Source organism: Ovis aries, chromosome 15 (genome assembly GCF_016772045.2).
Source record: "Ovis aries strain OAR_USU_Benz2616 breed Rambouillet chromosome 15, ARS-UI_Ramb_v3.0, whole genome shotgun sequence".
NCBI classification, from domain to species: Eukaryota; Metazoa; Chordata; class Mammalia; order Artiodactyla; family Bovidae; genus Ovis; species Ovis aries.
Genome location: NC_056068.1, coordinates 45879474 through 45903424, shown reverse-complemented (window position 1 = coordinate 45903424; position 23951 = coordinate 45879474). Strand labels below are relative to the sequence as shown.

General features: G+C 38.9%; 1 protein-coding gene across 1 annotated transcript in view; it reads right to left on the bottom strand.

Annotated features, from left to right (window-relative positions):
• The window catches only part of LOC114118411 (interferon-induced very large GTPase 1-like), a 49106-nt gene that overhangs the window by 8905 nt on the left and 16250 nt on the right, over positions 1 to 23951 (bottom strand).

Sequence of the window (23951 nt, the reverse complement as noted above, 5' to 3'; positions counted from 1 at the left end):
ACAGGCACATGAAAAGTCACTCAAGATTGTTAATTTTTCAGTTCAGTTCAGTTCAGTCGCTCAGTCGTGTCCAACTCTTTGCGACCCCATGAATCGCAGCATGCCAGGCCTCCCTGTCCATCACCAGTTCCCAGAGTTCACTCAAACTCATGTCCATTGAGTCAGTGATGCTATTCAACCATCTCATCCTCTATCATCCCCTTCTCCTCCTGCCCCCAATCCCTCCCAGCATCAGGGTCTTTTCCAATGAGTCAACTCTTTGCATGAGGTGGCCAAAGTATTAGAGTTTCAGCTTTAGCATCAGTTCTTTCAATGAACACCCAGGAATGATCTCCTTTAGGATGGACTGGTTGGATCTCCTTGCAGCCCAAGGGACTTTCAAGAGTCTTCTCCAACACCACAGTTCAAAAGTAGTTAATTGTTAGGGAAATGCAGATCAAAACCATAATGAGGTATCACCTCAAGCCAATCATAATGGCCATCATCAGATATTCTACAAATAATAAATGCTAGAGAGGGTGTAGAAAAAAGGGAACCCTTGTGTACTGTTGCTGAGAATTTAAGTTGGTTTAACCAAGGAGATCCAACCAGTCCATTCTGAAGGAGATCAGCTCTTGGATTTCTTTGGAAGGAATGATGATAAAGCTGAAACTCCAGTACTTTGGACACCTCATGCAAAGAGTTGACTCATTGGAAAAGACTCTGATGCTGGGAGGGATTGGGGGCAGGAGGAGAAGGAGATGACAGAGGATGAGATGGCTGGATGGCATCACTGACTTGTAGGATGTGAGTCTGAGTGAACTCCGGGAGTTGGTGATGGACAGGGATGCCTGGCGTGCTGCGATTCATGGGGTGCAAAGAGGTGGACACGACTGAGTGACTGAATGGAACTGAACTGAACTGAACCACTATGGAAAGGATTGTAGAGTTTCCGCAAAAATGAAAAATAGGATCACAATATTACCCAGCAATTCCACTCCTGTGCATATATGCAAAGGAAGTGAAGACAGGATATTGAAGAGATACATGCACCTTCATATATACTGCATCATTATTCACAGTAGATAAGATATGGAAACACCCTAAGTGTCAGCCCATGGCTTAATGGATAAAGGATATGTAATACACCATGCACACGTGTGGACACAGACACACACACAGTTGAATATTATACAGTCACAAGAAAAAGGGAAGTCCTGCCATTTGTGTGTGACAACATAGATGGACCTTGACTGCACTATGCTAAGTGCGATAGGTCAGACCAAGAAAGAAAAATTCTGTATAACATCACTTACATGTGGAATCTAAAAAAGCCAAACTTGTAAAACCAGAGCAGTGTGGTGGTTACCAGGGGTTGGAAGGTGTAGGAATTAGAGAGATACTGTTTAAAGGTACAAATGTGCCATCAGTAGATGAATAAATCCTAGACATCTAGGCTTCCCTGGTGGCTCAGACGGCAAAGAATCTGCCTGCAATGCAGGAGACCTGGATTTGATCCCTAGGTTGGGAAGATCCCCTGGAAAAGGGCATGGCAACCCACTCCAGTATTTTTGCCTCCTCATGGACACAGGAGCCTGGAGGGCTACAGTTCATGGGGTCACAAAGGGTTGGACACACTGAGCGACTAAGCATAGCACATAGTACAAATAGTGATTATAAACAATACATGGTATTATAAACCTCAAAGTTGCTGAGAGATTTTATCTTAATTGTCCTCACCACAATAAAAAAAATGGTACTGTGATGTGATAGAAGTGTTAGCTAACTCTATCTTGATCATATGGCAATATAAAAATGTATCATAGCAGCACCTTGTATACCTTAGACTTATGCAAGGTTATATGTTAGTTTATCTCAGTAAATAAAATGCACTTCTTAGCTGATTTATACTTGTCACCCACTTCTCACTCTTCCACTGACACTAGTTAATATCATTATATTATATATATCTATTTTAAATTATAAACTATATATGTATAATCAAATTCTCTTTATCTACTGATGCCATCTTAATGTGTTTATGTAGAACCAAATACTCTTATATTCAGTGTTTTCTCAATGTTATGTTTTTAACCCCACTATCTTTGAGACATATTATATGAGATGAGATTTCACATGTTTCAACTTCACACATAGTTCAGGTTTCCTCTCTCCTTGTATTTCCTGTCCTACTGAATGTCACTATTATAATCCTACGCATCCTTCCTCCTAATGTGAATGTAGTTTCATGTCCTTTCAAATTATCCTTTTCAATTTCTCCCAGATCTCAATTCTTTTTAATCCCCTACCAGCTCTCCCTCAGATTTTCCTTTCATTTTGTATTTATTGAATCATATAATTGTCATCTCATCTTACAGTCATTTTGATTTTGTGCTTTCCATCTTCCCCAGTGTCACTAAAATTTGAATCTAAATTTAATGGCAGACTCAGTAATTCAAAAAACAGCTTTCTGGGCTTTTCGGGTGGACAGTGGTTAGGAATCTGCCTAGCAATACAGGGAACACTGGTTAGATCCCTGGTCCAGGAAGATCCCACATGCCATGGAGAAACTAAGCCTGTGTACCACATCTGCGCCTGTGCTTAGAGCCCACAAGGCACAACTACGGAGCTCATGTGCTGCAGTTACTAAAACCCGTGTGCTCTAGGGGCTGTGCTCCACAATAATAGAAGCCACCACAGTGAGAAGCCCTGGGTATATATGCAAAGGAAGTGAAGACAGGATATGGATGAGATATATGCAGTGTGCATATGCGCACTGCACCTAGGGTAGCCCCCACTTACTGCAACTAGAGAAAGCCTGCGCACAGCAGTAAGGACCCAGTGCAGGCAAAACATAAATTAATTAGAAAAGAGAACAACTTTTCCATCTGAGTTATCTAAAATATCTAGATAAAAATTGAAGACAAAATTTTTGCATTCTCAAGGAATTTAATAGATAGTGAAATAATATCTGATGGAAGAGGTAAATAAATTTGAAGCAAGTGAAACACTTCCATTACAAATTAAAGACAACACTTAGAATACCATGGCATACACCTCGGAAGACAAAAGAAATTCACAATCGGACATATCATAGTGAACCTGCAGAAAATACATTAGGAAAAGCAAAGCATTTAGGGAAAAGCAGATTTTTAAAAATCAATGTATTTTAATTGGAGAATAATTACTTTACAATATTGTGATGGTTTGCCATACATCAACATGAATCAGCCACAGGTATACAGGTGTCCCCCACAATTCTGAACCCCTCTTCCCACCTTCCTCCCCACCCTATCCTGGGTTGTCCGAAGCACCTACTTGGGATGCTCTGCTTCATGCATCAAACTTGCACTGGTCATCTATTTTGCATATGGTAATGTACATGTTTCAGTGGTATTCTCTCAAACCATCTCACCCTCAACTTCTCCTACTGAGTTCAAAAGTCTGTTTTTTTACATCTATGTCTCACTTGCTGGCCTGCATGTAGGATCGTTGGTACTGTCTTTCTAAATTCCATATATATGTGTTATTATACAGTACTTGTCTTTCTCTTTCTGACTTATTTCATTCTGTATAATAGGCTCCAGGCTCATCCATCTCATTAGAACTGACCCAAATGCATTCTTTTTAATAGCTGAGTAGTATTTCATTGTGTATATGTACTACAACCTCCTTATCCATTAATCTGTCAGTGGATGTCTAGGTTGCTTCCATGTCCCAGCTATTGTAAATAGTGCTGCACTGAACACTGGGGTACATGTGTCTCTTTTAATTCTGGTTTCCTTGGAGTGTATGCCAAGCAGTGGGATTACTGGGTGGTATGGCAGTTCTATACCCACTCCAGTGTTCTTGCCTGGAGAATCCCAGGGACGGGGGAGCCTGGTGGGCTGCCGTCCATGGGGTCGCACAGAGTCGGACACGACTGAAGCAACTTAGCAGCAGCAGCAGCATGGCAGTTCTATTCCCAGTTTTGAAAGGAATCTCCACACTGTTCTCCATAGTGGCTGTACCAGTTTGCATTCCTACCAACAGTGTAAGAGCATTCTCTTTTCTTCACAACCTCTCCAGCATTTATTGGTTTTAGATTTTGATGATGGCCATTCTGACCAATGTGAGATGATACCTCACTGTGGTTTTAATTTGCATTTATCTAATAATGGTGATGTTGAGCATCTTTTCATTTGTTTATTAGCCATATGCATGTCTTCTTTGGAGAAATGTCTTTTTATATCTTTTGCCCACGTTTTGACTGGATTGTTCATTTTTCTGGTATTGAGCTACATGAGCTGCTTATATATTGTGGAGATTAAGTCTTTGTCAGTTTTTCATTTGCTATTACTTTCTCCCATTCTGAGGACTGTCTGAGAAAAGCAGAGTTCATCTTCAAATAATAATTGGAGAGAATGATGACCTCAACAGTGCTGATGGAAGCCAGAAGGCAGTAGGATGGAGGGTTAAAGCTACTGAAAGAAAATAGCAGATAAAGTCGGATTCTATACAGAGTTAAAAATATCCTTAAAGAATTATGGTGGCAGAAAAACATTGAAAACAGCACAGTAACAGAATTTGTTACCTAGAAATGCACATTGAAGGAACTACTAAGGCATGTTTTTTCAGGAGAAGGAAAATATCACCACTGAATAGTCAGAGATGCAGGAAAAGATGGTGAGCAACAAGGGAATAAATATATGGAAAAATCTAAGTAAATGCACAAAACAGTGGGGCTTAAAATACATAATGGCAATTGCATTTAGGCTGGAGTGTGCAGCCAAATGGACTTAAAGGACCCTCAGTTCTTTGAGGTATTTGAGAGGAAGGTCAAAGATTCTGTTAGTTTTGAATATATTTTGCAATTTCTAGTACAATCTCAAATATAAGAGTCAAGAATAAATCATTGTCAAACTAACACAGGAAAATATAATAAGAAACATTTGATTATACAACTTATTAAACTTTGTGGGCTACTGTGCTTAGAGGGAAATTTACATTGAATGCCTACATAACAAAAGAATAATGATATGAAAACAATAATCTAAGTTTCCATCTGAGGAAATGAAGAGAAAATTAAATCCATTTAAGCAAGAGAAAAGAAATAAGAACTAAAAAACCAAAAAAAATTGAAAACAGGAAATCAATAGGAAAAAAAAATCAGTAATAAAAGTATAACGTGACTCTTTGGAAATACCAACAACACTAATAACTCAGACTATGAAAAGAGGGAAGATACAAATTACTAATATCAGAAATAAAATAGGGGTTATGGATATGAATTCTATAGACATATAAATATATGATATTGAAAAATGAATATAGATATATTCTATAGAATAAAAGAGTACTATGAGAAACTGTTTGCTCTCACAGTTGATAGCCTAGATAAAATGTATCAATTCCTTGGAGAAAATAAACTATTAAGCTTACATGAGAGGAAATAAATAATCTGAATATGCCTATGTCTGTTAAAAAAACTGAATCAATATTTAACAACCATCCAAAACAGAAAGCACCAGTCCCAGTGGGATTCACTAGTGAATTCTACCAAATAGTTAAGGAAGAAACTGTACCAAATATCTACAGTCTCTTTCAGAGGACAGAAGCAGAAGAAATACTTCCTAATTTTGTTCATGAGGTCAGAGTTACCCTAATACCAAAACTAGTTAAGGATATTACAAGAAAGAAAACTGAAAACCTATATCTCTTATGAAAAAAATTAACCAATTAAATCTAATAATGTAGAAAGGAGTTATATACCACAACCATGTAGGATTTACCTCAGGTAAGCAAAAGTAGATTCAAAGTTCAGAATCAATTCATGTAATATACTACAATGAACTAAGAAGAAAAACCACATGGAGAGAACCCATTTGACAAAATCCAATACTTACTCATTATTAAAACTTCCAGCAAGCTAAGAATAGAGGGGAACTTACTGAACCTGATAAAAACATTAACAAAAGCCCTACTATTAACATTACACTTAATGGTAAGAACCTAGAAGCTTTCTTCTTAAAGAAAAATAGGTTAAAGATATCCCCTCTCATCACTCCTATCACACATTCTATTGGAAGAGTTAGTTAATAAAATAAGGAAATAAAATATGCTGATTGGGAAGCAATGAATAAAACATGTCTTTATTTGTAGATGACACTATGCAAAAAATGCCAAAGAATCAAGAAAAAAATCTCCTGAAACTGATAAGTGAATACAACAAAGTTGTAGACTATAAAGGTTAGAATACATAAACTATTATTTTTTTTAATATGCTAGCAATAAGCAATTGGAATTTGAGATTAAAAACACAATACCATTTAAACTAGCACCCTCACAAAATAAATACTTAGATATAAACAATAAAATATATGCAAGATCTGAATAAGGAAAACTACAAAACTGATGAAAGAAATCAAGGAATATATACATATATAAATGGAGAGATGTTTATGTTTAATATTGTTAAGGCATCAGTTCTTCCCAACTTAATTTATAGAGACAGTGTCTTCTTCAGCAGCACAATTTGAAAGCATCAGTTCTTCAGCATTCTGCTTTCTTTATGGTCCAACTCTCACATCTGTACGTAACTGCTAGAAAACCTATAGCTTTGACTATATGAATCTGTGTTGATAAAGTGATGTCTCTGCTTTTTAATGTGCTGTCTAGGTTATTATTACTGTTTAGTGAAAACAAAAAAAAAAAAAGAAGAATTGAGCTATAAAGCTATGAAAGACACAGAAGAATCTTAAATCACAGTGCTGTGTGAAAGAGACCAGTCTGATAATGCTACATACTTTATGATTCCAAGTATATGAAACAGTTGAAGTCAAAACTATAGAGACTGTAAAAAAAGATCAGAGGCTGCTAGGGTTTGTGGAGAGAAAAAAAATTGGGGCCAATAGACTTGCTTAGGGAGAAGGCAATGGCACCCCACTCCAGTACTCTTGCCTGGAAAATCCCACGGACGGAGGCTCCTGGTGGGTTGCAGTCCATGGGGTCGGTAAGAGTCGGACACGACTGAGCGACTTCACTTTCACTTTTCACTTTCATGCATTGGAGAAGGAAATGGCAACCCACTCCAGTGTTCTTGCCTGGAGAATCCCAGGGACGGGGGAGCCTGGTGGGTTGCCTTCTCTGGGGTCGCACAGAGTCAGACATGACTGGAGCGACTAGGCAGCAGTAGCAGCAGACTTGCTTAATGCAGGGTTGCCACAAATTTTCAGTTTGTAAAAAACACAATATGCACAAAGCACAATAAAATGAGATATGGCTGTATACCTATTCAGCTCAGTTCAGTGGCTCAGTTGTGTCCAACTTTGTGATCCCATGGACTGCAGCACACCAGGCCTCCCTGTCCACCACCAACTCCCAGAGTTTACCCAAACTCATGTCCATTGAGTCAGTGATGCCATACTCAGCATATAAGTTAAATGAGCAGGGTGACAATATACAGCCTTCACATACTCCTTTTCCTGTTTGGAACCATTCTGTTGTTCTATGTCCAGTTCTAACTGTTGTTTCCTGACCTGCATACAGATTCCTCAAGAGGCAAGTGAGGTGGTCTGTTATTCCCATCTCTTTTTAGAATTTTCCACAGTTTATTGTGATCCACACAGTCAAAGGCTTTGGCATAGTCAATAAAGCAGAAATAGATGTTTTTCTGGAACTCTCTTGCTTTTTCGATGATCCAGCGGATGTTGGCAAATTGATCTCTGGTTCCTCTGCCTTTTCTAAATCCAGCTTGAACATCTGGAATTTCATGGTTCATGTATTGCTGAAGCCTGGCTTGCAGAATTTTGAGCATTACTTTACTAGTGTGTGAGATGAGTGCAATTGTGCAGTAGTTTGAGCATTCTTTGGCATTGGTATACCTATTAGAAAGGCTAAAATTCAGATCACTAGCAACACAGTTGCTGGCAAGGATGTGGTGTGAAAACAACTCTTATTCATTGCTTCTGGGAATGCAAATGGAATAGCTACTTTGAAAGATAGTTTGTTTCATTCTTACAAAGCTTAGATGTTCTTATTCCATATGACTAGCAATCATGCTCCTTGGTATTTATACCTAAATGATACTCACAAAAACTAACACAAAGATGTCTACAGCAACCTTATTTATAATTTTAAAAACCTGGAGACAACCAAGACATTCTTCAGTAGGTAAGTGGCTAAATCAACTGTGATACTTCTAGACAATGGAATATTATTCAGTTCTATAAAAAAAAAAAAGCAAAGAATTAAATGAAACGAAAGGAGAAGTCATGGAGGAAATGCAAATGTGTATTGCTAAACGCATAAAGCCAGATCAAAGGGCTATCTACTGTGATTCCAATTGTAATGTATTCTGGAATAAACAAAATTATAGTGAAAGCACGAAGATGAGTGGTTACAAGGAAAGGATTAGAAGGAGGAGCACAGAGGATTTTTAGGGCAATGAACCTATTCTGTATATTTAAAAGTTTGTTACACTTCATTAGACATTTTTCAAAACCCATAGAATATGCAAGACATACATAAACTATATGCTCTGGGTGATTCTGACATTTCAGTGTGGGTTCATCACCACAACAAATGTGCCACTTTGTTGGGGGATATTGATAATGCAGAAGATTACACATTTGTGGGGCCGAGAGGTAGATGGGAAATCTCTGTAACTTCTACTCATTTTTGTGTAAACCTGAAACTGCTCTAAAACATTAATTCAATAAAAATAAAGCAAAGTTTACAGACTTGGTGAAATTGAATCTACAACCACTTTGGGAAAGATTTAGTATTACCGTATATTTTGTACCTGATAAAACAAACCAAGAAAAAATCAGTAAATACAAAGAGCACTCAAACAATATGATTAACAACTCAACCTAATGTCCTCATTTAAAACTGGTCACAACATGTTTGCATTGTGTCTCTAATGACTTGTGGGAAACCTCTAGGCTCGGCACAAACAAACCGTTCATCTGGGCAGAGGACAGCCATGTATTTGCGTATTGTTTGTGGACAGTTGAAATGAGAGAAGAAAGTTGAATACCTGGGGTAAGGGCATGAAGATATGTATTTGGAGAGCCAATCTAGAGCTCTGCCTAAGACAGAGATGTGGTCTTCAGCAGACAGGACTCCCCATGAAGCTGAATCAAAAAAGGATGTCCCAATTTGCACTTATCACCAGATTTCCAGACCTCTTCCTCCTTTTGTTTTCCCATCACATTCATCCCACTCTAATTTTTCCAGTGTCTCAGGTTCCACATAGTTCTCTCTGACTTCTGTGTCTCTTTAGCTCACTACAATCAGACATCATATTCTCAAATTTTTCCATCCTGTTCAAACCCATGAACAGGTTTGTTATACAAACCCATACAGGTTCGTATGATGTCATACATATCATAGACTATGTATCAGGTGTTCTGACTGAAAATGGGGTTATAGGTATGAATAAGTCATGGTCAGAGACGGTTCTCCATCAGTCTAAGAGGAAAGAAAATCATGAGTAGTCTAGAAGAAGGGAGAAACAGAGCTTTAATGGGAGCTCCTCTAATCCTCACTAGACTAATTTTAGTTCTTGATTCTCTAGAGAATGCATAAGGTTCATCCACCTTCTTAAAGCCCTGTTCTCTCAGTTCAGTTGTGTTCAGTCACTCAGTCGTCTCCAACTCTTTGTGACCCCATGGACTGCAGCATGCCAGGCTTCCCTGCCCATCACCATCTCCTGGAGCTTGCTCAAACTCATGTTAATTGAGTTGGTGATGCCAACCAACCATCTCATCCTCTGTTGTCCCCTTCTCCTTCTGCCTTCAATCTTTCCCAGTATCAGGGTCTTTTCCAATGAGTCAGTTCTTCACATCAGGTGGCCAAAGTATTGGAGTTTCAGCTTCAGCATCAGTCCTTCCAATGAATATTCAGGACTGATTTCATTTAAGATTGACTAGTTGGATCTCCTTGCAGTCCAAAGGATTCTTAACAGTCTTCTCCACAACCACAGTTCAAAAGCATAAATATTTTGGCTCTCAGCTTTCTTTATAGTCCAACTTTCATGTCCATACATGACTACTGGAAAAACCATAGCTCTGACTAGATGGACGTTTGTTGGCAAAGTAATGTCTCTGGTTTTTAATCTGCTGTCTAGGTTGGTCATAACTTTTCTTCCAAGAAATAAATATCTTTTAATTTCATGGATGCAGTCACCATCTGCAGTGATTTTAGAGCCCAAGAAAGTAGTCTCTCACTGTTTCCATTGTTTCCCAATCTTCTTGCCATGAAATGATGGGACTGGATGTGATGATCTTCATTTGTTGAATGTTGAGTTTTAACCAGCTGTTTCACTCTCCTATTTCACTTTCATCAAGGGACTCTTCAGTTCCTCGTCACTTTCTGCCATAAGAGTGGTGTCATCTGCGTGTCTGACATTATTGATATTTCTTCCAGCAGTCTTGATTCCAGCTTGTGCTTCATCCAGCCTGGCATTATGTATGATGTATTCTGCATACAAGTTAAATAAGCAGGGTGACAATATGCAGTCTTGATGTACTCCTTTCCCAACTTGGAACCAGTGTGTTGTTCCATGTCCGGTTCTAACTGTTGCTTCTTGACCTGCATACAGATTTCTCAGGAGGCAGGGAAGGTGGTCTGGTATTCCCATCTCTTGAAGAATTTTCCAAAGTTTGTTTCAATTCACACAAAGGCTTTACTGTGGTCAATGAAGCAGAAGTAGCTATTTTTTCTGGAATTCTGCTTTTCCTATGATCCAATGGATGTTGGCAATTTGATCTCCGGTTCCTCTGTCTTTTCTGAATCTAACTTGAACATCTGAAAATTAATGGTTCATGTACTGTAGAAAGCGTGGAGAGTTTTGAGTATTACTTTACTAGCATGTAAGATGAGTGCAATTGTGCGGTAGTTTGAACATTCTTTGCCATTGTCCTTCTTTGGGATTGGAATGAATACTGAACTTTTCCAGTCCTGTGGCCACTGCTGTATTTTCCAAATTTGCTGGCATATTGAGTGCCACACTTTAACAGCATCTTCTTTTAGGCTTTAAATAGCTCAACTGGAATTCCATCACCTCCTCTAGCTTTGTTCCTAGTGATCCTTCCTAAGGCCCACTTGACTTTGTATTGCAAGATGTCTGGCTCTAGGTTAGTGATCACACCATCATGGTTATCTGGGTCATGAATATTTTTTTGGTATAATTCTTCTGTGTATTCTTACCACCTCTTCTTAATATCTTCTGTTTCTGTTAGGTCCATACCATTTCTGTCCTTTATTTTGCCCATTTTTCATGAAATGTTCCCTTGGTATCTTTAATTTTCTTGAAGAGATCTAGTCTTTCCCATTGTATTGTTTTCCTCTATTTTTTGTATTGATCACTGAGGAAGGTTTTCTTATGTCTCCTTGCTATTTGGAACTCTGCATTCAAATGGGTTTATCTTTCCTTTTCTCCTTTGCCTTAGCTTCTTTTCTTTCCTCAGCTATTTGTAAGGCCTCCTAAGAAAGCCATATTGCCTTTTTGCATTTCTTTTTCTTGTGGATGGTCTTGATCACTGTCTCCTGTACAGTGTAATGAACCTCCATCCATAGTTCTTCAGACACTGTCTATCAATTCTAATCCCTTGAATCTATTTGTCCCTTCCACTGTATAATCATAAGGGATTGGATTTAGGTCATACGTGAATGGTCTAGTGGTTTTCCCTACTTTCTTCAATTTAAGTCTGAATTTGGCAATAAAGAGTTCATGATCTGAGCCACAGTCAGCTCCCGGTCTTGTTTTTGCTGACTGTATAGAGCTTCTCCATCTTTGGTTGCAATGAATATAACCAACCTGATTTTGGTATTGACCATCTGGTGATGTCCATGTGTAGAGTCTTCTCTTGTATTGTTGGAAGTGGGTGTTTACTCTGACTGGGGCTTATTCTTAGAAAAACTGTCAGCCTTTGGCCTGCTTTATTTTGTACTCCAAGGCCAAATTTGCCTGTTACTCCAGGTATCTCTTGACTTTCTACTTCTGAATTCCAGTCCCCTAAGATGAAAAGAACATCTGTTTTGGGGTGTTAGTTCTAGAAGGTCTTGTAGGTCTTCAAGAACTGTTCAATTTCAGCTTCTTTAGTACTACTGGTTGGGGCATAGACTTGGATTACTGTGATACTGAATGGTTTGCCTAGGAATCGAACAGAGATCATTCTGTCATTTCTGAGATTTCCCCTAAGTACCGCATTTCAGATTCTTCTTGACTATGAGGGCTACTCCATTTCTTCTATGGGATTCTTGCCCACAGTTGTGGATAGAATGGTCATCTGAATTAAATTCGTGCATTCCAGTCCATTTTAGTTCTCTGATTCCTAAAAAGTTGATGTTCACTCTTACCATCTCCTGCTTGACCACTTCTAATTTACCTTGATTCATGGGCCTAACATTCCAGGTTCCTATGTAATTTTGCTCTTTACAGCATCGGAGTTTACTTCCATCACCTGTTACATCCACGACTAGGAGTTATTTTCGCTTTGGCTCCGTCTCTTCATTCTTTCTGTAGTTATTTCTTCATTCTTCTACAGTAGCCTATGGGGCACCTACCAGCCTGAGGAGTTCATCTTTTAGTGTCATATCTTTTGCCTTTTCATATTGCTCATGGGGTTCTCTAAGCAAGAATACTGAAGTGGTTTGCCATTCCCTTCTCCAGAGAATGCATAAGGTTCATCCACCTTCTTTGAGCTTTGCTCTCTTACTTATTCTTTATTTCATACTTTACATCTGTCTTGTTCCCCTGATTGTTTCATATTAGCACCCAAACATGCTCAGGCATTCCTATTCAAAATAAATACAGGTTGGAGTTTGTCTCCTTAAGCTCTCAGTCTCTTTATTTCTTTCATTGTAATACTTCCAAAAACTTGAAACATTATCTTAGTAAGCGTTACTATGTGTGCTGTGCTGTGTGTAGTTGCTCAGTCGTGTCTGACTCTTTTTGACCCCATGGACTATAGTCCTTCAGGGTTCTCTGTCCATGGAATTCTCTAGGCAGTTATCCAGTGGGTAGTCATTTCCTTCTCCAGGGGATATTCCCAACCCAGGGATGAAATCTGGGTTTCCTACACTGCAGGTGGATTCTTTACTCTTTGAGTCATCAAATATGAATGGTTTTAGTTACTCCTGACTCTTTGCAACCCCATGGCCTGTAGCCCACCAGGCTCCTTTGTCCATGGGGATTCTCTAGGCAAGAATAATGGAGGAGGGTAGCCATGCCATCCTCCAGAGGATCTTCCCAACCCAGGGATTGAATCCAAGTCTCCCAAACTGCAGGCAGATTCTTTACCATCTGAGCCACCAGGGAACCCCTCAAATATGCATATATGATGGCTAAATAAACTAATGAACATTCAGTTTACTATTTTTTCATAAGTTTAGGTTGTTCCATATGACTTTTAAAAACACAATCCTGTCCTTCAACCTGTGGTTGCTAAGTTAAATAATATTTTTGTTCTCTACATTCATCTTACTGATTGTTAAGATCAATGAAACCCTTTTCTTCTTTCCTGTGTTTATCTAAGCTAGTTTAATCCAGAAAATATTATAGATCCGAGTGAGCAAAAATAAACCAAGTCTGTGCTGTGCTGTGCAGTCGTGTCCAACTCTTTGTAACCCCATGGACTGTAGACTATAGCCTGTCAGGCTCCTCTGTCCATGGGGATTCTCCAGACAAAGAATACTGGAATGGGTTGCCATGCCCTCCTCCAGGGGATCCGTCCAACTCAGGGACTGAACCCAGGTCTCCCACATTGCAGGCAGATTACCATCTGAGTCACCAGGGAAGCCCAACCAAAGATGCCCCACATTTATTTCAGTGTTTACCAATACTGGTCTTTTGCCAGTAATGTCCTAGGTTCTATGGATTGCTTGCTGAAGAAGACAGAGATGTCCTTGCTCACCCAGGGTGAGGAAACAGATAATTCATACATAAATTGATATAATATAATAAATAATAACAATATGATATTAAGTATAATACTATTACAATGTTATAATAAATGTACTATAAGAAGAGGACTACTGATTATAAGATGGGTTACCTTGTATGTGTACGTGTGTGAGTGCCCCTGGGTGGAACATCACACATATAAGCCTTATTCATCACCTAGCTGTCAAGGTGAGCCCCTCCTTTGCTTCTACTCATTGCTGTGGAAATGCTTTCAGTTTTATTTCTCTTTCTCTCATTTTCCAGAAAGAATAGTTTTTCTTTTCTTTTTTTTTAAAATTTAGCAGTGCCTTGGCAAGGATAGAAAACTTTTCCACATAAGGAAATGTTGTCATGTACTATAGATTCTGTCTCAATTCATTCTTAAATAGAGGTTTAGTTTACAAATAAACATTTCAGTACTGTTTTCATATCCTGTGACCCTAGTTATAAATATATTGTTTAAAATAATAACACAGCCTATGAAATTTTGGTTCATACATTTTCTTCTACAAAGTCTTGAGGTAGAATATTGTCTGATATTTATCTTATGATACTGCAGTATTTTATTATGTTGCCTGCTGAAAGGAGCCTAAAATCTTCAGCAGTTCTGATAACTGAGAGCTAGAGTGGGTAAGGGTCTATGTTGTGAGAAACTCTCATTGAGATTAGAAGTGGGGTATGTGTAGGGGACAAGAATAAGTGATAAAATGGTTAGAAATCCATACAAGAGCATTTTCAGGGAGGAATAAAATCTCAGTCATAGGCCTTCAATTCTTGACTGATTTGGGAAACTTTTCTTATAGATTCCTTCTTAGTGCCTTCTCAGAAACCTCTGTAAATATCTGTTATGCCTTCAGTGACCATATTGCATGGTATCCTGGAAGCAGCATATACTGTCTCATGAGAAAATTGTTAAATGTTCAGGGTTTTGTAAGAGAGTTATTAAGCACAACCATTATGAAAAGTAAATTACATGGGAGCACATCTGCAAATATGAAGGGATAAGTAACTCCAGGGGTCCATATTCTACTGAAACAATAAATGAGGAAAAAACCCATCAGAATCTACATTGTTGAAAACCTGGGAAACAATTAAAGGTTTATGTGTGCTGATCAACAAAAGGCAACTTACAAATGGCAGGGGAATGTTGTGACACTTTTACTTGCCTTTGAGCCACCTTCCTCTCCTGATTGAGAGAGTTGTGATGATATAGGCCACATTCCCATTGTGAGTCCTTTGTCCCTGCTTTCAAAGGGAAAGGAGCAGACCCTGATCTCACCAATTCTTTTTGTCTATTTGGAGCCCTCAGGGGGTTAACTTTTCCATGGGGATTATCTTGATCCCTGTCTCCTGGACAATGTCATGAACCTCATTCCATAGTTCATCAGGCACTCTATCTATCAGATCTAGGCCCTTAAATCTATATCTCACTTCCACTGTATAATCATAAGGGATTTGATTGAGGTCATACCTGAATGGCCTCGCAGTTTTCCCTACTTTCTTCAATTGAAGTCTGAATTTGGTAATAAGGAGTTCATGATCTGAGCCACACTCAGCTCCTCGTCTTGTTTTTGCTGACTGTATAGAGCTTCTCCATCTTTGGCTGCAAAGAATATAATCAATCTGATTTTAGTGTTGACCATCTGGTGATGTACATGTGTAGAGTCTTCTCTTGTGTTGTTGGAAGAGGGTGTTTGCTATGACCAGTGCATTCTCTTGGCAAAACTCTATTAGCTTAGCCCTGCTTCATTCCGCATTTCAAGGCCAAATTTGCCTGTTACTCCAGGTGTTTCTTGACTTCCTACTTTTGCATTCCAGTCCCCTATAATGAAAAGGACATCTTTTTGGGGTGTTAGTTCTAAAAGGTCTTGTAGGTCTTCATAGACTCATTCAACTTCAGCTTCTTCAGTGTTACTCGTTGGGGCATAGACTTGGATTACTGTGATATTGAATGGTTTCCCTGGGAAACGAACAGAGATCATTCTGTCGTTTCTCAGATTGCATCCAAGTACTGCATATTGGACTCTTTTGTTGACCATGATGGCTACTCCATTTCTTCTGAGGGATTCCTGCCTGCAGTAGTAGATACAATGATCGTCTGAGTTAAATTCACCCATTCCATCCATTTTAGCACGCTGATTCCTAGAATGTCGACGTTCACTCTTGCCATCTCTTGTTTGACCACTTCCAATTTGCCTTGATTCATGGACCTGACATTCCAGGTTCCTATGCAGTATTGCTCTTTACAACATCAGACCTTGCTTCTATCACCAGTCACATCCACAGCTCGGTATTGTTTTTGTTTTGGCTCCATGGAAAAGAAGTGCAAAACAGCAAAATGGCTGTCCGGGGAGGCCTTACAAATAGCTATGAAAAGAAGAGAAGCAAAAAGCGAAGGAGAAAAGGAAAGATATAAGCATCTGAATGCAGAGTTCCAAAGAATAGCAAGAAAAGATAAGAAAGCCTTCTTCAGTGATCAATGCAAAGAAATATAGTAAAACAACAGAATGGGAAAGACTAGAGATCTCTTCAAGAAAACTAGAGATACCAAGGGAAAATTTCATGCAAAGATGGGCTTGATAAAGGACAGAAATGGTATGGACCTAACAGAAGCAGCAGATATTAAGAAGAGGTGGCAAGAATACCCAGGAGAACTGTACAGAAAAGATCTTCACGACCTGGATAATCACTATGGTGTGATCACTCATCTAGAGCCAGACATCTTGGAATGTGAAGTCAAGTGGGCCTTAGAAAGCATCAGTACGAACAAAGCTAGTGGAGGTGATGGAATTCCAGTTGAACTATTTCAAATCCCACAAGATGACGCTGTTAAAGTACTGCACTCAATATGCCAGCAAATTTGGAAAACTCAGCTGTGGCCACAGGACTGGAAAGTTCAGTTTTCATTCCAATCCCAAAGAAAGGCAATGTCAAAGAATGGATGTGAGAGTTGGACCACAAAGAAGGATGAACTCCAAAGAATTAATGATTTTGAACTGTGGTGTTGGAGAAGACTCTTGAGAGTCCTTCGGACTGCCAGGAGATCAAACCAGACAATCCTAAAGGAAAACAGTCCTGAATATTCATTAGAAGGGCTGATGCTGAAGCTGCAGCTCCAATACTTGGGCCACCTGACGTGAAGAGCTGGCTCATTAGAAAAGACCCTGTTTCTGGGAAGGATTGAAGGTAGGAGGGGAAGGGGATGACAGAGGAAGAGATGGTCGGATGGCATCACCAACTCAATGGACATGAGTTTGAGCAAGCTCTGAGAGATGGTGATGGACAGGAAAGTCTGGTGTCCTGAAGTCCATTAGGTCCTTAAGAGTTGTATATGACTGAGTGACTGAACAACAAAGTATTCAAGGCATGCTAAACACTGAGCCAGTATACAAAGAGAGGTGTTTTTTTTCTTGCTGTTGTTTGTTTGGGTATGTTTTTGTTTTGTCTCCAGGCAAAAAAACCTCAAACAACGCATAAACTTACCATAAGATAAAGGACACATTTCTGAGAGCACATACCACTAATATTTTTACATGAAAAGGTAGAAAAATGCTAGACATATAACCAAAACTCACAGGAACCAACCAAAACAAGCCCTGAGCATGAGAAAGTTTATGATTTCAAGAGTTATCTTATTATAAAATTCAAAATGTCCAGTTTTCCACAAAAAATTAAAAAACTTTCAAAGAAACAAGAAAATATGACCCACTCACAGAAAAATTAATAGAAACTATCAATGAGGAATCAAGTCATAGAAGTTATTCAGCTAGGCCTTTAATTCAACTAGCTTAAATATGCTCAAAATACTAAGGGAAATCATGGACAAAAATTGTGAACTCCAGGGGAATGATATTCCTCAAACAGTGTACACCTCTAAAGAGATGCAGGTTATAAAAAGGGACCAAACTACTTCTAGGTTAAAAATTATAACACCGGAGATGAATTCCCTAAGAATTTTAACATCAGATTTGAGCTGTCAGCGTTGAAAATCATAGAAGTTGAAAACAAGTCATTTAAAATTATCCAGTCTGAGGAACATAAAGACAAGGGAGTGAACAAAAATGAAGAGAGCCTATGAGATCTGTGAGACACCGGCAATAACAGAACATCAAATAATGCAAGTTTCATAAGGAGAGAATAGAGAGAAAGGAATGTAAAAGAATTTTGAAGAAACTATGAGCAATAAGTCATATTTTGCTTAAATATATGAATCTACACATTCAGTAAGCTCAATGAACTTTACAAAGGAAAAACAAAAGAGATCCACACTAAGACATGTTATAATAAAACATTTACAGACAGAGACAAAAGAAGAACGTTGAAAGCAGCAAAAGAGAAATGACTGTCCTATATAAGGGAGACTCATTAAGAAAAAGATTGGACATCTTAGCAGAAACCATGGAGGCCAGAAGGCAGTGAGATGACATATTTAAAACACCTAAAGAAAGAGAAAGCCCATAACTCTATACCTGGCAAAACTATCATTCAAAAATAAAGAAGTTTAGACATTCCCAGATTAACAAATGCTGAGGGAATTCATCACTAGTAGATGTGTCCTCTTTGTTCAGTCGCTGAGTTTCGTCCGACTCTTTGTGACCCTGTGGACTGTGGCATGTCAGGCTTCCTTGTCCTTCACTATTTCTTGGAGTTTGCTCAAATGCATGTTCATTGAGTTGGTGATGCTAGATGTGCCCTATAGGAAATCCTAAAGAGTCCTTCAGGTTGAAATGAAAGGATACTAGACAGTAAACTTGAAGCCACGTGAAGAAATAACACAGGTAAAGAAATATATAAGCCAGTATTAGTGTATTTTTCATTTGCGACTCTTTTTTCTTTCCCACTTTGATCAAAAAGACAAATCATAAAGTGATAATGATAAGCCTATGTTAAATGGGCACACAAAGTAGAAAGATGTAATTTGTGACACAATAACATAACGGGGAGGTATGGAGAAATGAAGGATCAGAATTTTTACAATTGTTACATGTTTGTGAGGTTAATTGTTAGGTAGGTCCAGCACAACCAAAGCTAAAATAACTTTTAAATATACAGAAAAATAGATTAGAAAAGAATAAAAATCATACACTACAAAAATACCAGACACAGAAGAAAGCAGTTAATGGTGACATTGAGGAACAAACAAGATATGAAACATATGAAAGACAAGGCAAAATTGCAGAAATAAATGTCTCATTATCAGTAATTATAAATGGATTAAACTCTTCTGCTAGAAGGTAAATATTCTTAAAATAGATTAAAAAACAAAATGCTATTATATGCTATCTAGAAAAGACTCATTTTATATCCAAGACAAATAGGTCAAAAGTAAAAGAATGGAAAAGGACATTCCTGGCAAATAGTTACTAAAAGAGAACTGAGATATCAGTGCTAAGATCAGATAAAATAGACTCCGTCAAAAATTGGGGGTGGTCCTAAGATGGTGGAGGAATAGGACGGGAGACCACTTTCTCTCCCACAGATTCATCAAAAGAACATTTGAACACTGAGTGAATTCCACAAAACAACTTCTGAATGCTGGCAGAGGACATCAGGCACCCGGAAAAGCAGCCCATTGTCTTTGAAATGAGGTAGGAAAAAATAGAAAAGATAAAAAAATAGAAAAGATAAAAAGAGAGACAAAAGAGGTAGGGATGGAGCTCCATCCCAGGAAAGTAGTCTTAAAAAAGAGAGAAGTTTCCAAACACCAGGAAACACTCTCACTGGCGAGTCTGTTGTGAGCCTTGGAAACTCAGAGGGCAACATAACAGGGAGGAAAAATAAATAAATAATTAAAACCCACAGAGTACGTGCCCAAAGGTAAATCCCATCAGAGAAGCAGCTCAGACGCCTGCATCTGCCACTAGCAAGCGGGGGCTGTAAGGGAGGTGGGGGCTGCATTGTTTAGAGTAAGGACCAGGCCTGAGAGAGCCAATCTGAGAGGGCAATCTGAGAGAACTAACTTGAGATAGCAAACCAGACTGTGGGATAGCTACCATGTGAAAAGGCCTAACCTAAGACACCGCCAGGCCCACTCACAGACCAAAGGACTGACTAGAGCTACGCAAAAAGCCCTAACCTAAGACACCTCCAGGCCTGCTCACAGAACAAAAGACTGAGCAGAGCTAGCCGGCTGCAGATCGGCCCATCCCCTGCTGGAGACAGGCAGGCGAGGGCAGACAGAGCTGGAAAGGGGCAATTGCAGCCCCAGAGAGGCATTATCTACCTAACTGCAAGCAGGCTTCATTGCTAACCAAGATTTCTTCAGATTCTGGACAGTCAACATCCACCTGAGAAGGTGCGCTGGTTGTATACCCAGAAAACTGAGCAGCAGGGATTGGGGAGGCGATAAGTCGCAGCGACTGTGCTCACCAAACGCCTGGTCACCTGAGCTGCTCGGACCTGGGAAGGGCACAAAACGCAGGCCCAACCGAGTCTGCTCCTCTGAGGACTACCCGAGTACCTGAACCTGAGCGGCTTAGACCTGGGAGGTGCATAAAACCCAGGGCTGGCCTCAGACAGCTCCAGGCAGAGCAACCTAGAGCCTAAGCAGTGTAGACAGGGAAAGCACACACGCCGTCAGCAGGGGCAAACCCAGTGTGGCCGAGACACTGCGAGCACACGCCAGTGTTATTTGTTTGCAGTGTTCCTCCCTCCCCACAGCACAACTGAACAAGTGAGCCTTAGAACGCGTCCACCACCGCTCCCTTGTGTCAGGGTGGAAATTAGACACTGAAGAGGCCAGCACACAGAAGAAGCTAAAACAGAAGGAACAGCTTTGGAAGTGACAGAAGAGTTCCAGCTCCACCCACCAGAACACCAACACAAGCTTCCCTAACCAGGAAACCTTGACAAGCCACCTGTCCAACCCCACCCATAGCAAGGAAACTCCACAATAAAGAGAACTCCACAAACTGCCAGAATACGGAAAGGCCACCCCAAACACAGCAATATAAACAAGATGAAGAGACAGAGGAATACCCAGCAGGTAAAGGAACAGGATAAATGCCCACCAAACCAAACAAAAGAGGAAGAGATAGGGAATCTACCTGATAAAAAATTCTGAATAATGATAGTGAAAATGATCCAAAATCTTGAAAACAAAATGGAGTTACAGATAAATAGCCTGGAGACAAGGATTGAGAAGATGCAAGAAAGGTTTAACAAGGACCTAGAAGAAATAAAAAACAGTCAGTATGTAATGAATAATGCAATAAATGAGATCAAAAACACTCTGGAGGAAACGAACAGTAGAATAATGGAGGCAGAAGATAGGATAAGTGAGGTGGAAGATAGAATGATAGAAATAAATGAAACAGAGAGGAAAAAAGAAAAACAAATTAAAAGAAATGAATACAATCTCAGAGACCTCTGGGACAATGTTAAATGCCCCAACATTCGAATCATAGGAATCCCAGAAGAAGAAGACAAAAGAAAGACCATGAGAAAATACTTGAGGAGATAATAGTTGAAAACTTCCCTAAAATGGGGAAGGAAATAATCACTCAAGTCCAAGAAACCCAGAGAGTCCCAAACAGGATAAACCCAAGGCAAAACACCCCAAGACACATACTAATCAAATTAACAAAGATCAAACACAAAGAACAAATATTAAAAGCAGCAAGGGAAAAACAACAAGTAACACACATGGGGATTCCCATAAGGATAACAGCTGATCTTTCAATAGAAACTCTTCAGGCCAGAAGGGAATGGCAGGACATATTTAAAGTGATGAAAGAAAATAACCTACAGCCCAGATTACTGTACCCAGCAAGAATCTCATTCAAATATGAAGGAGAAATCAAAAGCTTTACAGACAAGCAAAAGCTGAGAGAATTCAACACCACCAAACCAGCTCTCCAACAAATGCTAAAGGATCTTCTCTAGACAGGAAACACAGAAAGGGTGTATAAACTCGAACCCAAAACAATAAAGTAAATGGCAACGGGATCATACTTATCAATAGTTACCTTAAAGGTAAATGGGTTGAATGCCCCAACCAAAAGACAAAGACTGGCTGCATGGACACAAAAACAAGACCCCTATATATGTTGTCTACAAGAGACCCACCTCGAAACAACGGGCACATACAGACTGAAAGTGAAGGGCTGGAAAAGATATTCCACGCAAATAGAGACCAAAAGAAAGCAGGAGTAGCAATACTCATATCAGATAAAATAGACTTTAAAACAAAGGCTGTGAAAAGAGACAAAGAAAGACACTACAGAATGATCAAAGGATCAATCCAAGAAGATATAAAAATTGTAAATATATATACACCCAACATAGGAGCACCACAATATGTAAAACAAATGCTAACAAGTATGAAAGGGGAAATTAACAACAACACAATAATAGTGGGAGACTTTAATACCCCACTCACACCTATGGATAGATCAAATAAACAGAAAATTAACAAGGAAACACAAACTTTAAATGATACAATAGACCAGTTAGATCTAATTGATATCAGGACATTTCACCCATAAACAATGAATTTCACCTTTTTCTCAAGTACTCATGGAATCTTCTCCAGGATAGATCACATCCTGGGCCATAAATGTAGACTTCATAAATTCAAAAAAATTGAAATCATTCCAAGCATCTTTTCTGACCACAATGCATTAAGATTAGATCTCAACTACAGGAGAAAAACTATTAAAAATTCCAACATATGGAGGCTGAACAACACACTGCTGACTAACCAACAAATCACAGAAGAACTCAAAAAAGAAATCAAAATATGCATAGAAATGAATGAAAATGAGAACACAACAACCCAAAACCTGTGGGACACTGTAAAAGCAGTGCTAAGGGAAAGGTTCATAGCAATACAGGCATATCTCAAGAAACAAGAAAAAAGCCAAATAAATAACCTAACTCTACACCTAAAGCAACTAGAAAAAGAAGAAATGAAGAATCCCAGGGTTAGTAGAAGGAAAGAAGTCTTAAAAATTAGGGCAGAAATAAATGCAAAAGAAACAAAAGAGACCATAGCAAAAATCAACAAAGCCAAAGCTGGTCCATTGAGAGGATAAATAAAATTGACAAACCAACAAAGGGAGAAAAAGAAATCAATAAAATTAGAAATGAACATGGAGAGATCACAACAGACAACATTGAAATACAAAGAATCATAAGAGACTACTATCAGCAATTATATGCCAATAAAATGGGCAAGCTGGAAGAAATGGACAAATTCTTAGAAAAGTACAACTTTTAAGAAATAGAAAATCTTAACAGACCATCATAAGCACGGAAATTGAAACTGTAATCAGAAACCTTCCAGAAAACAAAGCCCAGGTCCAGACGGCTTCACAGCTGAATTCTACCAAAAATTTAAAGAATAAGTAACACCTATCCTACTCAAACTCTTCCAGAAAATTGCAGAGCAAGGTAAACTTCCAAACTCATTCTATGAGGCCACCATCACCCTAATGCTAAAATCTGACAAAGATGCCACACAAAAAGAAAACTACAGGCCAATATCATTGATGAACATAGATGCAAAAATCCTTAACAAAATTCCAGCAATCAGAATCCAACAACACATTAAAAAGACCATACATCATGACCAAGTGGGCTTTATCCCAGGGATGCAAGGATTCTGCAATATCCACAAATCAATCAATGTAATACACCACATTAACAAATTGAAAAATAAAAACCATATGATTATCTCAATAGATGCAGATAAAACCTCTGACAAAACTCAACATCCATTTATGATAAGAAGCCCTCCAGAAAGCAGGAATAGAAGAACACACCTCAACATAATAAAAGCTATATATGACAAACCCACAGCAAACATTATCCTCAATGGTGAAAAACTGAAAGCATTTCCCCTAAAATCAGGAACAAGACAAGGGTGCCCACTCTCACCACTACTATTCAACATAGTTTTGGAAGTTGGGCCACAGCAATCAGAGCAGAAAAAGAAATAAAAGGAATCCAAATTGGAAAAGAATAAGTAAAACTCTCACTGTTTGCAGATGACGTGATCCTCTACATGGAAAACCCTAAAGACCACCAGAAAATGACTAGA